The following is a 16838-nucleotide window of genomic DNA, read 5'->3' on the forward strand; positions in this document are numbered from 1 at the left end:
GAAGATTACTTTTAACAGCTGGGGATTCCTGAGGTGAAAGCGTGTAAAGTCAAGGACAAGAATGTTCTTTTGTTGCAGTTTTCTGTTTTCCCACCATAAAAGGCTACCAAAAAAGGTTTCATTAGTCTCAGTATTTTTCTATATATGAAAGAAATAAGCTCTGTTGCTTCTGGAGCAATAATTTAACTTCAGTGCCCCTGTCTGTGTAGGACACTACTTATTATTATTTGTATTAAATATGGATACTAAATTTTTCCACCCCTAGATAAATCTGAAAGATGCCATGATCGTCAACCGTTTAATATGCAGAGTGAATTTAAATTGAAAATAAAAGATGTCTGGATAATGTCAAATATAGGGGACATATTGACATGTTTACAATGACTGACCATTTTTCTTTAATCAGTTACATGCTTTTGTCACCCATTTGGGAGTACTGCATTTGAAATTAACTCCTTGGAGTAGTATTGATTTTGTACTTGAGACCCTGTTAAATAAACTTTCTATATTAGAGTACTGTAAATTCAGTAATGTAATGAGCAAACTATTTTCAGTTGTGGCGTTGTGGCAATCATAGTGTTTTTAACAATCTGCTAGGAGCTGTGCCATGAATTATGTTTTTATCTTGATATGCCCTTATTGGAAAGCAAGAGGGAATGCTATTTGGAATTTTGCTACACTTGTCTTTTTAATCAAATTCTACTTTAGAAGTAAGTAAAACAGAAAGTATAGAGCATTATGTAAGTGTGAAAATGCATTAAAAGGAAAGTAAGGATAAGTTGTTGACTAAATCAGGATAAAGAAGTTAAAATATCTGTCTATATCTGTATTAATAGGCAAGACTCATGGAGGAATACTTATTAATTGCTTTTTAATTTTCCTTTCTTTTTTATAAACATTGTGAATTCACCACTTAGCTGCATGACATATCTAAGATCAGATTATTTGGTGAAAATATAAGACCAGAAATGAAGATTCCTCAAATTGAAATTCTAGCTCTAATAATAATTTGCTGGTTAATATTTTGCAAGTCACTTATTCAATCTGAGCTCCTAAGGCCTTCAGCTGACTTAATGGACCAAAGAATTCAGGACCTAGTTTCCATGTATTCTAATTCATGTGACTTTTATGGAAAAAGCAGAGCATTGTGGGCTCAGCATTTTTTCATTGAAATAAAGTCTTGATAACCTCTGTCCACCAATCTCTTTCTTTTCCAGTGAAATATTTGCACCCTTTAGTTTTCTGGTATATTTGGCAGTCAGTGATAGAACCTCTCAAACTCAAAATGTTTCTAGAAAAAAATATTCAACTCTAATATTTAACTGTTTCAGCAGAGTTTAGGTGGTTAAAAAAGGTGACTTAACTGTTGAAATAATTATAAAACTGACTGATAAAGATATTAGTCTAAAATCTACCATATCTTTCCATAATGATTATAGGGACTTCAAATTTTAAAACGTAAGATGTGTTTGCTACATTGAGCAAGAGAGAAAATCCAGCATTTGAGTTTAACCATTTAACCACATGGCTAGTTCTTGAGGATAAAACTAATTTCATAGGTCAGTTGAATAGCAGTTGTCACTCGGAATGGTTTGTTATTATGTTAGCATACTAATGAAAATTACATATCCAAATGAAAGAGAGGTAGGAAATTTGGAGAGACTGATGGATCTCAACAATAAGAAAAATTCTCTTAACATGTCTAATTTATAATGTAATAAAGCAGTCCTTTGATATCTTGATCATTTTTGTCAAACTAAAAAAAAAGAATAGAATGAATGTAATAGGTTATTTGATTCATTTATTCTTTCAGCACTTATAGAACAGGCAGTTTGTACTGGGCGCCATGCTAGAAATAATAGATATGAATATTAATAAGACACAGTTCTGCCTTTGATATGTTCAGGGTCTAGTAGAAGAGCTAAAAAAAAACAAGATAAGACAAGTGAATTGGAGGTGAATCAGAGAGAGGATACAAAGTAATAAATCGAGTTTTTGAAATAAGGATGAATAGTGACAGTAGAGAGAAGCTAAAATTAATGTGGCTCAAAAACTGAAATAAGTATTAATAGTCATCAGACTTTCTGTAGAAGAAATTGGCAAGCCATGACAAAGTCTGCTGTTTTAGTAGTAAAATGAAAAGAAGAATATGAGAAATATCTATCAGAACTTTTGCAAGATTGTGCAATTCCAGAAGAAAACAGTGAATGGAACTTACCTTAAATCTGTTCATCACAAAAAATGACCTTGAATGTGATGTCAGTGAAGAATTATGCAGCAGAGTGACAGCAAGAATTATCCAGCAGGTGCAATGGTGAAACAGGAAGATCCGGTTCATGGTTATGTTATCATTCGTATCACCACACACCAGTCAGAACAGCCATCATTAAAAAGTCTACAAATAATAAACGCTGGAGAGAGTATGCAGAAAAGGGAACCCTCCTACACTATTGGAGGTTTGGTAATTTGTTGCAGCCATTATGGAGGACAGTATGGAGGTTCCTTAAAAAAATTAAAATAGGCTTACCATATGAGCCAGCAATCCCACTTCTGGGCATGTATCTGGAGAAAACTCTAAATCAAAAAGATACATGCACACCAGTGTTTATAATAGCAGCACTATTTACATTAGCCAAGACATGGAAACAACCTAAATGTCCATCGACAGAAGACTAGATAAAGAAGTTGTGGTATACACACACACACACACACACACACACACACACACACACACAATGAAATACTTACTACTCAGTCATAAAAAAGTATGAAATAATGCCATTTGCAGCAGCATAGTTGGACCTGGAGTTCATCATTCTAAGTGAAGTAAACCAGAAGGGGAAAGAAAAATACCATATAATATCACTTACATGTGGAATTAAAAAAAAAAAAGCTCAAATGAACTTACTTATTTACAAAACAGAAACAGACTCACATAGAGAACAAACATATGGTTACCAATGGGGAAACAGGGTGGGAAATGATAAATTGAGAGTTTGAGATTTGCAGATACTAACTACTAGTTAAATAAAATAGATAAACAACAAGTTTATACTATATAGTACAGGGAACTATATACAATATCTTGTAGTAACTTGTGAAAAAGAATATGAAAACGAATATATGTATGCACATGTATGACTGAAACATTATGCTGTAAACCAGAAATTGACACAACATTGTAAACTGACTATACGTCAAGAAAAATGTTAAAAAAAAAAAAACTGTGGAAATTATTCTAGAGAAGTATTCTTTATATCCAGCCTTAATCAGCAAACAAGTAGTTCTATGATGTAGGTTAGTGGACTTGCTATCAGATCGACGCTGTAGGTAAAAAAATGCCAGAGAGCACTTTTTGGTTATTTTTGTTAGACTTATTTTTCAAGGTTCTGTGCATGGAACAGGTATTTCTTCTCTGTCTCACTGTCTACCCCTCCTTTATGTTTTTTGCTGAATTCTTCTTACTTCCTCAACATCTAAATTTTGCCTTGCCCAGTATTCAGTCTGAGCACTTGAAAGTACGTCCTTTCTTTCTCTCTCTCTCCCTCCTCCACCCACCACTCTCTTCCTCCCTCCCTTCCCTGTCGGCTCCCTCCCCACCTGCAGCTCCATGCTGATTTCATCTAGTCCCATAGCTTTAAACACCAAATATGTGTGAGTGACTCCCAAGTTTGTATCTCCAGCCCTAAACTCTTCCTTTAGCCCACTCATCATCTTCTTTGGCTGTTTAATAGGCATCTCAAATGTTGAAAGCAGAACTTAGGAATCCATACTCAGACCCGCAACTCTCTTGTTTAGTTTCTTCTATGTCAGTAAGTCACTCCACGATCTAACCTGTTGCCTGGACCAAAACTCTTGGTATCATTTTTGCTTCCTCCCTTTCATCACCCTTCACGTGCAGTCTCTTAGGAAGTTTTATCAAATCTGCCTCCAAAATGCATTCAAAATCCTTTTCACTATCTGCGTTGCACCCCTCTTATTTATCCTTATCTTTTAATTACACTCCCTTCACACAAATTCCTAACCAGCTCCTGCTTCTTCCCTTGCTGTCCTATAATCCATTTTCCCTGGAGCAATAAAAGTCGGATTTTTGAGAAAAGTTCAATATCATCCCATCTTGAAAACTTTTGCAGCTCCCCGTTGCTGCTGGAGCTGCTTCTGTCCCTTTACGTGGCTGTCTAACTTGTAACCATGCACTGTGATCTCTTTGGACCACAGAATGCATCTCCTGTCGGTCTCAGATGCCCCTGCCTGGTACTCTACCATGCAAGCTATTCTTTGGGTTTGGGCTTCCCAAACTCATTCCCTCTTCTGAGCCTTTGCACTTAGCATATGCATAGCTGGCTCTTTCTCTCCATCTTAGCCTCAGTTCCTGCGTTACCTGTTTCAGAGGTACTTTTGCTGGCCACTCAGCCTAGGGCTCTGGCTGTCCACGTGCATCCCTGTCACTCCCTGTCACACACTCACTGGTGCACCACCTCTTTCAGCGTGCTACCTGTTGTTTCTTCACAGCTCTCACCTCTCTGTGATATCTTGTTCTGTGTTTGTTTTATTGGTTGACTGTCTCCTGCCTGTCAAATGTAACTTCCTTAAGCACAGCAGCCTCGTCCACCCTTTTCATTACTGGGTCCTCCACATCTAGAAAAGTATTATCACAATAAGTATGTAGTGAAGGAAAAAAAAAATCTCTCTGCAGATCCAACTGTTCTTTTTACATCTTCAGATGCTTTAAAGAGGTTACCAAGAAATAAGCTACAGAGGGCTAAAAAAGGCCTTACTCATTACTTTGATATTGTCTTCTAAGAACAAAGCATGTAAAGTGTGCATTTCTTACAAGTCAGCATTCCGTATTGTAGCAACTTTCTGCAGTCTTTGAATCTAGTGCTTTTTGCATGATTTCCTTTTTGCCATTTGAAAGGCCGAATGTCAAAATAGAATTTGATTTGCAGAAACAATGTTAGCACTTTGAAAAGTATGCAATAAGGAGAAAGCAATAAATAAAACCCCGCATACTATTCACTCACAAACACGGCACATTTTATATCTTGGAATTAGGCATTAATGTATGAATGATCCTTCCATCGAAAAATGAAAGATAATGTGAAATAGTGCTGTGGCTGCAGATACATTTTATTATTTTCAGCTATTTACAGAATATATCACCATTGGAAAATGTGCTGTCACTGCAGTGATTTTAGGATAGGGAAGAGAAAACAGTTCTAATCGTCCAACTCCTTAGTAAAGCAGAAAAGAGACATAAACAAGTGGAAAGGTTTTATAATAACAGAAGTATTGAGAGTTAACACAAACACGTTGTGATGAATAAATCATATCCGCCTTTCCTAGATCTTCCTTGGTAGTTTTATGTAGTATTTATTTCCTTGTTTCTTCCTAGCAATAGGGATTCTGCATGTGTAATTGAAATGATTGCCTGGGACAGAGTGGAAGGCAGTCCAGTGTAATTGCTGGAATATGAATTCTGGGTTTGGAGTGCCTGAATTTGCAGCCCAACTTCACCTCTTACTAAATGCGTGCTATGGCTTGTTACCCAGTTGTTCTTTTGTAAAATGAGAATTAATATGTAAATACTTGCCTTCTAGGGTTATTTTGAGCATGATATTAGATAGGCGATGTCTGCAGTGTGATAAGCCCCTAATAATATTAGTGAATGTTAGTCTGTTTATTATCATCTTTACATTTCCCCGTGCTGTCATATGTTATTAACTATCCTCTTTCTCATGACTCAAACCTCAAAGGTTGTATCAGAATAAAGTTTTATCAGAAGAGTAAGAAATAATTACATTAATATGTTGTGGATTACTTAGAAGTCTAGAGCACTTTTTACCTATTTGACAATATAGGCAAAAAGGTTTAGATTGGGAGCAAAGTAGACTCCATTCTTGTTTTTTATTTTATTAAAATTATTTAATATTATTGAATTTGAGAAATGTTACATTAAACAAATTTAGGCAAGTTTGTATACATCAGGACTTTTCAGAGCCTTTTAAAATATTAAGGTAGGGGTGCACTTCATTTGTCTGTAGGTTTTATCTTTTACAAGTATGTACCTAATGTTTGTGTAATTAAAAAGTTAAAAATATTAATGTGCGCCGTGATCTTCCAAGAAGGATATAAATTGCACTAGATTTTTTTAAAAATTGGGAATGTTTGTCCACAGAGGGTCTACTACTCTCTCAATTCATACATAGTGAGAGTGATTGATTAGGAAGTGAATGTTCATGTGGTCAGCTTAGGAATCCTTTCTGGCATTTGAAGAACTTCATCTATGAATTTGATAAGCTTGACTTTTTCAATATTACATTTATATAAAATGGATAAGGGAGTGTAAGATGAAACTGAAGGAGGGATAACTTAGACCTTCCTAGTTTCACTCATCTTTGAAAGAAACATTTCCCTGTGGCTTAATGTAAATCAGATGGTATGTTTAAAGTAGATAGATCTGTGTGCAGAACAAAACAGATTGTGCTTCTACTTGTTTTTTCTGGGAATATGTTCACTTCAGTCAGATCTTTCTGTCTTCTAGTAAAAGAGGTAGCCAAGTGTCACGGTGTGAACTAATCACTTGCACTTGGTTGCCTGGTTTGAAACTCAGCTCTGTACTTACTAGCTGTGTGACCCTGGTTAAATTACTGAACCTCTCTGTGCTGTGGTTATCTCATCTGAAATGGAGGGTAATAGATACTATTTCATAGGGTTATTATGAAGATTAAGTTAGTTACTATTTTTAAAGAACTGTTCCTGCCGCATATTATGCACAGTGTATTGTTAAATAATTAAGCCAGAGAAGCTATGTCATTGCTCTTTCTATTTATTTTTTATTCCTTTCTTCTGTCATGTGTTTCGTGCCACATTGAAGAGGATGCGACAAAGATTGTTTGATGGTAAAAATCTAATTCTGCTTTGTCTCTGAATCCAGTGATGTTCTACTTTGAAGCAAGAGGTTATTAGAGATTCTTCCTCAGCCAATGACTGTGTGGTAATGGCCAGACAGGAAAATAGGTGTTTTGCTTCCCTCCATGTTGAAACATACATTTGTGCTTGAAAATTATACTGTATTAAGCAATAATAAGAGTTGCATCCCTTAGTGGAAAACTAGATTTAGGAATTTTCTAGACATTTTGTTTTAATAGCACTACTAATCTCTTAAAATCATTTCATGATGATTTGGTGTACAGTTTTTAATTATAATAGTTAACCTTATTAAGTGCTTTTGCTCCACCTTACCCTCACTATAAACTTATAAATGAGCCATTGTCATTATCCTCATTCTACAGTGAAGGAAACCAAGGAAGTTAATGAACAACTTGCCTAACTTAGAATATACAATATCAAGTTGGTTTACAAACCCAAGGAACCCATCTCCAGAATTTGTGCCATTAACTACTTTACAATTCTGTCTCTTCACCTGGAAGCTTTAAAGCAATGAAGCACCTGGAAATTCTGAATTTGTGGTTTGTTTATCTGAGTACCAGTTTCCCTAAGACTAAGCATTCCAGATACATACATATATTACAGTATTATATATATATATGGTATAATTCAGTATTTACCCATGAAACCGGATTATTATCAAAGCAACATTACTCATAATAGCCAAAATTTGGAAACAATTCAAATGTTCATCAAATGATTATTGGATAACAACATGAACTACCCATGCAATAGACTATTATCAGCGATAAAAAGCTGATACTAAATAAAAGAAGGCAGATAGAAAAGACCAAATAGTGTATGATTTTATTTATCTGAAGTATCCATAAAAAGCCAATCTGTAGAGTTGAAAAATACAGTAGTAGTGGCCTGGGCCTAGGGGTTATAATAGGGGTTGACTTCAGAGGAGCATGAGAAGTCTTTTTGGGGTCATGAAAATGTCCTAAAGGTGGATAGTGGCTATAGCTGCACAAATCTGTAAATTTACTAAGAATCATTTAGTAGAAAAGAATTCTACACTTAAATGGGTGAATTTTATCTTATGCAAATTATTCCTTAATACAGTTGTTAATAAAAAAAAAACCTAGATCATGGCTCAGAGAGTTAGTATCTTGGATCATAGTTTAGTGATAAAGATAAAGCAGACTGAAAATCAAGTTCAAAAGTTTATAATCCATTGTAATTTTTACATTTATCTGCTCTCCGTAATTTGTGGAATAAAAGAAAATGTTATTTTTACATTCAGCCTTAAAAAGTAATTGGCGATAAAATAGGAAGTTTTATTTATTCAGAATTCTGTGCAGACACAATTTCCCTTTGATGTGATAAACTGAGTATCTGACTTTGGAAATAAACTCAGTTTCTATACTTATTGAAAGCTTGTCTCTTCGAATAAAAATGTTTAAATGGAGGTTGCATCATGGTACTAGATTTATGTAGAGAGGATTATCTGCACAGTGTAGAGGAAATCTGCTTTGTGCATCCTGGATAGGTAATTAATGTACTGTTTTATAGTAACAGCCCAGTTTTGTTGTGTTTTATCCTTTGATTTTAGTTTATTTCTACCTTATGAGATCTGTAAATCATTCATTTATTATCTCCCCCATTTTGCAGATAAGACAACAGAGGCATAGAGGGGTTAAGCCCAAGTCATGTACCTTTTACATGTCTGATATGGGTCTGGTGCTCAGCTTCCCTGAACACCAGTCATATATATTCCCTCTGTGATTCTAATACTCTGCATTCACTGTTTGAAATAATAGATATTTAATAAGTGCCAGTTGATGAATTTGTAGATCCATGGTAGATATCATAGCTCGATTTCCTAAGCAGTTTCGGTACTGTCATCTTATAAGATCCTCTTAACGTCATGAAGTAAGTTGGAACTGCAAGTAACATTGGTTTAAAAGATAACTTGGAACTGATGCATTATAGTAGTCTTTGATGTGCATTGTCAGGCATCTTGTAAGGGGAGGATGGAGAAAAGTCTGATCCCCACACAGAATATCCGTTTAAAAATAATGTTCCTGAGTGCATCATTTGTCATCTGTGGGCTTCACATGTTGTGAAAAAAAATTAGGGAAATATAGATTATTTAACTACTGTGCTTGCTTGCCATACATCCAAACAAAAGAAAAGAGACACAGCGCTGCTTTTACAAAAGGTAGAATTGGGCTGTGATGTACCTCCAAGTTATTTTTCCCCGGGAGTATTCTGAATAGCACATTTCCTGATACTTAAAAACCTTAGATCTCAATTCATTTCTTCTGGACTCAACAACTTATTGTTCAAGGCAGATTTGTTAAAAGCTCACAAATCCACCCTCTTCCTTTTTAGTTCCTTTCTTAAAAGAAACGAAAGAACTGTTAGTGGTTTTTCTTGTTGTTGTTTGAAACAGTATCTCTTGATCTATTCTTAGTACGATTATATTTTGCAATTATATCGCCTTTCTATTGTCCTGACTCTGTTGGGTCTATTTCTTTTTTACCGGCAACATGGATCTTATAATCTTTTCTTCAGTTGTTTTGTTATCTTCTTGTGAATTTCTGTTCCTTACACATGAAGATGGATTGTTCCCTGGAAGGCTGAACGTCAAGCCTGGATGCTTTGTTTTTTATTTGCAGCCTCCTGTTTTCACTTCATGTTTTTTTGTTTTTTTTTTTTTTGTATTCAGAAACTGATGTGCTGACAGCAAGGGAACAAGGATGGGTATCTTTTTCAGAAAACAGTATGTATGGGAACCATGTAAACGTTTTTCTGGTTACATTTATTTTGCTTTTAAGACAGTTGTGTTTTAGATATAAGTGAGGCTGAGTGGGGTGGACTTAATGTAAAGCACATGTACTGGCAAGTTTGCAGACACTTGTTAGAACTCTCTGTGCATATGTTGAATAATGGATTCTGTTTCTGTTATGTGTTTTTGGCAAAGCACAGCACTTGTGCTCTTTAAAGTCTAGGAAACATGTAAGTTTATTGGAACTCTTTAACCGCCTAAGGCTGTAAAGAGGAAAGGCTTTAAAATGTAGGCAAAAGAGATTGGGTTTCTCTAGAATAAAGCACATTTTTATCTTTCTGTATATGAAATTGTATCTGTGTCTTCCCATCCAACAGTAAGCATCTTAAAGTCAGGAACCACTGATGTTCATTGCTGAATTCCCTCAACTTCTTTAAAATACACGCTTTTTTTTTTTCTGCTCTCTAGAGACTATGTTCACTTTTTAATATGCATGCTTTATTATTGCAAGGGTACATTTCTCAAATGCAAATTTAACATGCATGAAAGTATTTCTGTATGCTTCTTGACCAATAAAAGGATCTTAGAATGTTTTAATTTTGCTCACTATCTTACTGTTCAGTGTTGTAAATTCATTTTGATCTATATGCCCTGAAGTAGTCATTATGGTTATTCTGTTCTACTGACAATGCTTATTTAATTTTTCTGATGTTTCCCAATTTCTTTGCTCAACCATTGCTTCACTCTCCTTTCTGGGTCAGTTTCCGTATTCTTAAAGTGTGCCCTTTAATTCTTTGGCTAAGAACAGCTATAGAAGGTGCTGTTTCTTTTTGCTTTGAAAAATACTTGCTTTATCCATTATGTTAGATGATTTACTGGGAAAAGGATTCTAGGAAAATAGTTATTTCCACTCAGCCTTTTAATTATACTAATCCATTATCTTCTGGTTTCCACTGTTGCATTTGAAAAGTCTGAAATCAGGGGTCAGCATGACTTTTATTCTTTAGCAGTTAATCTGTCTTTTCTCTCTGTCTGCTTTCAAGATCTTCTATATTCTTTAGTCATTGGTCATTTCACTATGAGGACCCCAGGTGTGGGTTTTTTCCAAAATGACACTCACACAGCTCTTTCTTCCCTTCTATCTGAGGATTCATGTTTCTTGTCGATTCTGGAAAGTTCTCAGCCATTCTTTTTTTTAAATACTGATTTATTCCCATTTTCCTTATTTTCATTCTTTCTGTCCCCTTCCCTCCCTCCCTCTCTCTCTCTCAGAACTTTTATTAAATGTTGTTCCTTCTTTTTCTGTCATCTCCATCTCTTAACTTTTTGATATTTTCACAATCTTCACATGACTCTATTTCCTCATGTATTTTCTATAGTTCACTCTTACCCTCTTTAACTGTGTATAATTTGTTGTTTAATTTGCTTATAAGTTTATTTACATTTATATACAGTATCTTATTCTGTTCTTATTTATGCTTTTAGTCACTTTTGTAAGTGTATTTGTTTCATTGTTTATATATTTTTTATTAAGTGCTTGAGTTTTTCTATTCCTATTGTTTGCTCTCTGTGCTAACTCTCAGTTACAGTGGATAGTTTACTTACAAATTTTGTCATTCTTGATTATAAGTTCCTCTAAATCTTTAAAATCTCCTGAAATCTGACTGGACTCTGCTTCTGCCAGATGCTTCTCTGCTGTCACCAGCTCCTGCTAGATGGGCTTTTATCATTGTCTGGCTTCAGATTACTATGATGTGCAAATTCTGTCGATTTGAATCACAACCCCAGGTGAAGTTAAATTTTAAAGTTACCAAAATAAACACTTTGTTTCTCCTGCACCCACAGTGCAGAAAAATGGCCTTGTATTCCACTGTGAATAGATATGTTTATTTTTTTCTTGCCTACCCCTTCACCGAGATGCAGCTCTTCTAGGATTCAGCTTTGATGCAGGTGTCACTGCCTCATCTGCGGTCCGTGTGAGCATCGAACCCCAAACCCTTTGATTACCCAAATAGTCACCTTCATCCTCAGCACAAGGTTTGTTTTCATACAGCTCATTGGCTTGCATTTCTGTTTCTTGTACTTGGGTAGTCCCTTTTCTTTTCAAACAAATCTTAGATCTACGTTTTAGAGAAGTTTTCTAGTTCATCTTGTCTAGAATATTGTGAGAAACAGACGTCTTCCCTATCCCTTAGTTGTTTAACTATGTTTTCTCTAATGTTCAGTACTTACCTACAGATAAACAGATTCTTAATGTTTGCACTTGACTCTTAGCACAAAGAAGCAAGTGACAACAGAATACGGTGATAGTGAAGATTTATTTAAAATGTAAAACTTCAGAGGGAACTTACTGGACTCAGAATAGAGACAATCTCATCTTCACATATCACTGCAGTAAAATAAGAGCTGGTATTTTAAAGCTGATGATTCTAGAGCATACTCAGAGCCCTGATTGTAAATGTACATACATAATGTAAACCTGGAATGATCCTTTTCTACTGAGCATGAAAAGAAATAGATTGGAAGGAAAGTAATTTACCACTTGAGCATTACTTTTTTCTTGCTTTTTTCCTTATTAGATGAATCTGCTTCCTCTGTCTTTATGTCTTCCTGGGTTTGGTTTTGTTTTGTTTTGTTTGTTTGTTTGTTTTTTCCATCTTTCAACTCACTCTCTCCCACACACTTTTTCAAAAGGAAAACTGATTTAGGAATTTCGTTGATGATTTGCCTTGAAATACATGCAATGTAACACATAAAGGCAAAAAGATGTTGAGACACGATAATAATATTATGTCATTCTTTTTGTTAGAAATTTTAGCCTGATTCATTAATTCTTCTTGAACTCCTCCTCCGGGGTTGGCGGGCATCATAGTAAACCTTTTTAAAATCTAAAAATGGCATCCCAGGCCGGTTATTTGCTAAGGTCATTCATCAAGTTATTATTAATGTGATATCTTCAAACACACATGTATCCAAAAACTGTCTAAACAATGTATTTGACCCAATATTTTTTAGGAAAATTCGTGACACATAGAGGTTAGAAGAATTTTAATAATGGTAATCAATAAGTAATAGTGCTGTGAACCAGGCACTGCTCCAACTCTTTCCATTTATTTACTCGTTTAATTTTAACAGGTCGATGAAATTTTATTATAATCCCATTTAGAGGCAGGGGTCTCTGAGAGAGTAAGCTCCATCTCAAAGTTACATAACTAGGAAATAGCAAGGCTGGGATCAACAACCTGGGTCATGTGCAGTCTGACTCCAGAGTCTAGCTGTGAGCTGTGAGCTACTGCTCTGCACTGTCCCGTGTTTCACACACACACACACGCACGCACACACACACACACAGACATTCCAATACACACATTCTAACACGCTCCAAAACAAACAGCCTGTGGTGTAATATTTATCTTAGAAATAGCTCTGCCTCTATTCTATTTTCCTACCGCTCTATCTGATTAGGAAGAAATGGGGCAAACTCTCTTATTACTAAGTTTATAATAATGACTCCAATATAATGGACTATCTGATCAGTAGCAAGTGCTTCAATCCTAGTGAAAGGCATTATTTTAGTGGAATTGAGCCATGTATTTCACAGGACTGAAGCCAAGATCTTTTCTATGCCGTTAACTTCAAGGAGTTCCAAAATCATTATAACTCTTATTTTATTCTTATTGGAAAATGACAGATTTTGTTTCAAACTTCAGTATTGAGTGACTTAATTCAGCATCTGTGCCTTCCACTGCCTCAGAACAAGCAAATGAATGACATTTATTATTAGTAAGCAACTTATTTTTTGATGCTTAGCCATTTTATACATAATGATTTCTCATTAACCAATATAAAATATTGTGATTTTGGATTCAATTAATATATTTTTATTATTTTAATAATTTTTAGTTACTATGTTTAAATCATATAACTGTTTGGAAAGGATTAAACCTTACTTATAATCAGTTTTATATTAAGATTATAAAAGTGGAAATAAACTTCTAATAAATAGGAAGAATGTTTTGCTTCCTATTATAATATATCAATGTATATTATATTCTATCTACTTCTGTAGGTTGACTGACTAGACTCAGATTAATGGAAAATTCTATAGACATGCTTTTTGTATACTCAAAATCCAAAGCCCCAAAATGGTGGTAGCTTTTCTGATTCCCATTTTTCTTTACCTTAAAAGATTCTCATTGTCATTTTAAATCAATGTGACTGAATTACATCTGTGACTTGTAAGTTCTCTAAGGATGTTCATATTGATGACATTAACATGCCTGGTGCCGTATGGAGAGAGAAACATGAGACAGGCGCACACAGAGGTCTCCTGAAGGTGGTCGTTCTAATGATGCAAAATGACTTTGAAATTCTCCATCAGGGAAGTAGCAGTTTTAAGGCAGTATGGCCCTAGGAAAGATTGTGTTTTCCGTATGCACTAATCATTTATGTGTGGACAGAGGACAGGAGTTACCGTTAGAATGGTTGCATGTGCCTGTGAAGGGAGCCCTAAGTGTGGACCAACAGAGAGCATGCACTGTACTGCTGTTTTCTTCACAGGATAACTTGTGGCTAACCGTTTCATCTTTATTATAAAGCAGACAAACAGTACTATCAACGACCTCACTAATCTCAGAAAACCAAACAAGACAAAACGGAACAAAACACAGCTCATCTCCTCTGCTCCTCTGCCTGAGTCTCTCACTCATAAAACCACTACGGGGCTTTAACCCTTTAGGTTGACCTAGCTAACTGGTTAGGCAGTTTTCACTTTGCCGTCCTGTGAGTCGGCTGTCTCTGAACAACTCTCAGTGACTCAGCTGACTGCCTGTGGAGCCTAGAGGCAATGAGTGAGAGAAATAGCCATTGCCTCAAATTTTAAAAAAGAGGCCATTGTAAGGTCAGTGCCTTGAACACCAGAGTAACAGAGTAGGGATGGAGGTGGGAAGGGAGCAAGGAGTTCACAACAAACAAGCAAACAAAGACAGCCAGTGAGGGTGAGGAGCTCAACACTACTTCCCTCTACTTTAAAATTGTGCCGAGGCCGAGCAGAACATGACCTTTCTTCTCTGTATGCAAAAAAAAAAAAAAAAAAAAAGTCCGTTTCAATTCATTCAGTAAATGTTTATTGAGACCTATGTGCCAGGTAGTGTGTAATGGCCAGAGACTCAACCATTAAGTGTTACAATACCACTATATATATATAACTGAATTGTTTTGCTTTATACCTGAAACTAACACTGTAAATCAACAATACAAAAATAAAATTTAAAAACATTTCAATACTTGGTCTGGTGGAGATAACAGATTAATGGCTGAGACAGACAAAACCAGTCATTATAATACAGTAAGATAAGCAGCAAGAGAAATAAATAAGTACTACGTATGGGAATAAAAAATGTATAGGAAAGGGAAGTGTTTTATCTCCTCCTTTTCTCTAAGTTCTTTGGCTTTTCTATGGCTGGGAAAGGAGAACCCCACTTCCAGGTAGCGCTGTCACAGTGTCGCACTGTCCCGCATGCAATGGGGATGACTTTCAAGCAGCGTTTCTGCACAAGAATGCTGTGCATTAAAAATTCCTCCGTGGCTGCTTGTTTCCCATAACAGTGGTTTTCATACCTGATTTTAGTCAGCAGAATCCTCTTTCAAAGGATATTTTATGTACTATGCCAATTACCTGGAGTGGATTAGATGTGAAGTTCGGGACGTCAGAGAGCTGTGATCTGAGAGGTTCTTCTCTTCGTGACTTGCTAGGTGACCTCAGGTACCTCAGTGTACCTGCAGGGCAGAACGGGGTGCTGCTGGAAAACCACTGATTCTGGAAAAAATTGTCAGCCCCCTTGGGTTACCTATAAACCCTAGCCATCCGCCTGTCGAAGCTCGTTTCCTGCACTCCATCTTCCCACCTCATGCTGCAGCCACACTGAACGGTTGCTACTTCACGAGTATGCTGAGCTCTGTCATGACTTTCACATTAAGCACTGGTCCCTCTGTCCAGAATGTGGTGTCTGACAAGAACTCCAAGGCCCTGGCCACTCATCGCCTGATGCTCTGTGAGCATCGTCTGTTCCTTGTGCTCTCCCGTCTCCCCCTTCCGGGCACACTAAAACTTGCCTTCCCGTATAATATGTCCCCATTCCGTTTGACCTTCACTTCCGTACATACTGCCTTGTGACTCTTGTCTTCACGTCTCTTTCTCTAAGATACTTGAGGTCAGTAACTGAGTCTTTATTCTTGACTTTTCAGCGTAATCTTTTGGTCTGTAGTGGATCATTAATAAATGTTTGCAACATGAACAAATAATGTGCTTTTTTAATTATTCTAATTAGAGTTAAATTCATTCCAAAGGTAAATATAACCTTGAAATATTTGCTATAGTGACATGCTCCTCATTTTTTAAATGGAATAAGAGCTCAAATGTAAGTGTGTTGATAATAAAATGATTGAAAGCAAGAAGAGACATTTAGGTAAGAAAACAAAACAAGGAAAAAAAAAACAATGTATATGTTGGTTGTGAAACTTTCTCTTTCGGCTTCTTTAGTTTATTATTTGTAAGGTGAAGGCATCTGAGAAGAGCCTGCCCGGTCTCCAGCCTGTATAAAGTCTCTCCTCTGCACAGCTGTACTGTGAGCGCTGGTCCTCATAGTCACCACCCATGACTGTGTTATGTTCAGAGTACATTCAGGTAACTGTTTAGATTTAGCAATGCTGGAAATGGAATCATGTTTAAAAACAGTAATATTCACTCACTCCTCAGTTTTGGTCAAAATACTTAATAAATCTTTAATACATTTTGAAATATCCCGATAATGGTTTATCCTTTTTTACCTGAAAATTCTTAAAATTTATTTTAAACATCTATATTGAGAACGTGATGAATATTACAGAGTATGTCTGCAGAGTGTACAATGGACCAGTGAGCCTTCACAGTAAGCCCAGTGGGTGATATCTTTTTGGGTAGGACTTCAGTAAACTTGGATGGAGTAGGGGGTGAGGAGGACCCTTGGGGCTAAAGCATTTTAGCTGAGCCCATAGCACTCAGAGACCTGGACTCCAAACCTGTACCTTCTTTTACTTGCTGTGTGTGTTAGCTGTTAACTTCTCTAATCTCCAGTTTCCACTTCTGAAGAATAGGGATGATAGTAACTGTCTC

The 16838-nt window shown here is 36.1% G+C and overlaps 1 protein-coding gene across 8 annotated transcripts in view; it reads left to right on the forward strand.

Moving 5' to 3' along the window:
* PRR16 (proline rich 16) overlaps nucleotides 1–16838 on the forward strand; it is a 318375-nt gene that overhangs the window by 176128 nt on the left and 125409 nt on the right. Inside the window, exon 1 of one of the 8 annotated variants that reach the window (XR_004318664.1) lies at nucleotides 11603–11722. The exons of the other annotated variants lie outside the window; for them this stretch is intronic. The gene's annotated coding sequence lies outside the window, so the exon portion shown is untranslated. Of the gene's footprint in view, nucleotides 1–11602; nucleotides 11723–16838 lie in introns of those variants that run through there. 8 annotated transcript variants of the gene reach the window in all.

The sequence above is a fragment of the Camelus ferus genome, chromosome 3 (assembly GCF_009834535.1).
Source record: "Camelus ferus isolate YT-003-E chromosome 3, BCGSAC_Cfer_1.0, whole genome shotgun sequence".
Lineage (NCBI taxonomy): Eukaryota > Metazoa > Chordata > Mammalia > Artiodactyla > Camelidae > Camelus > Camelus ferus.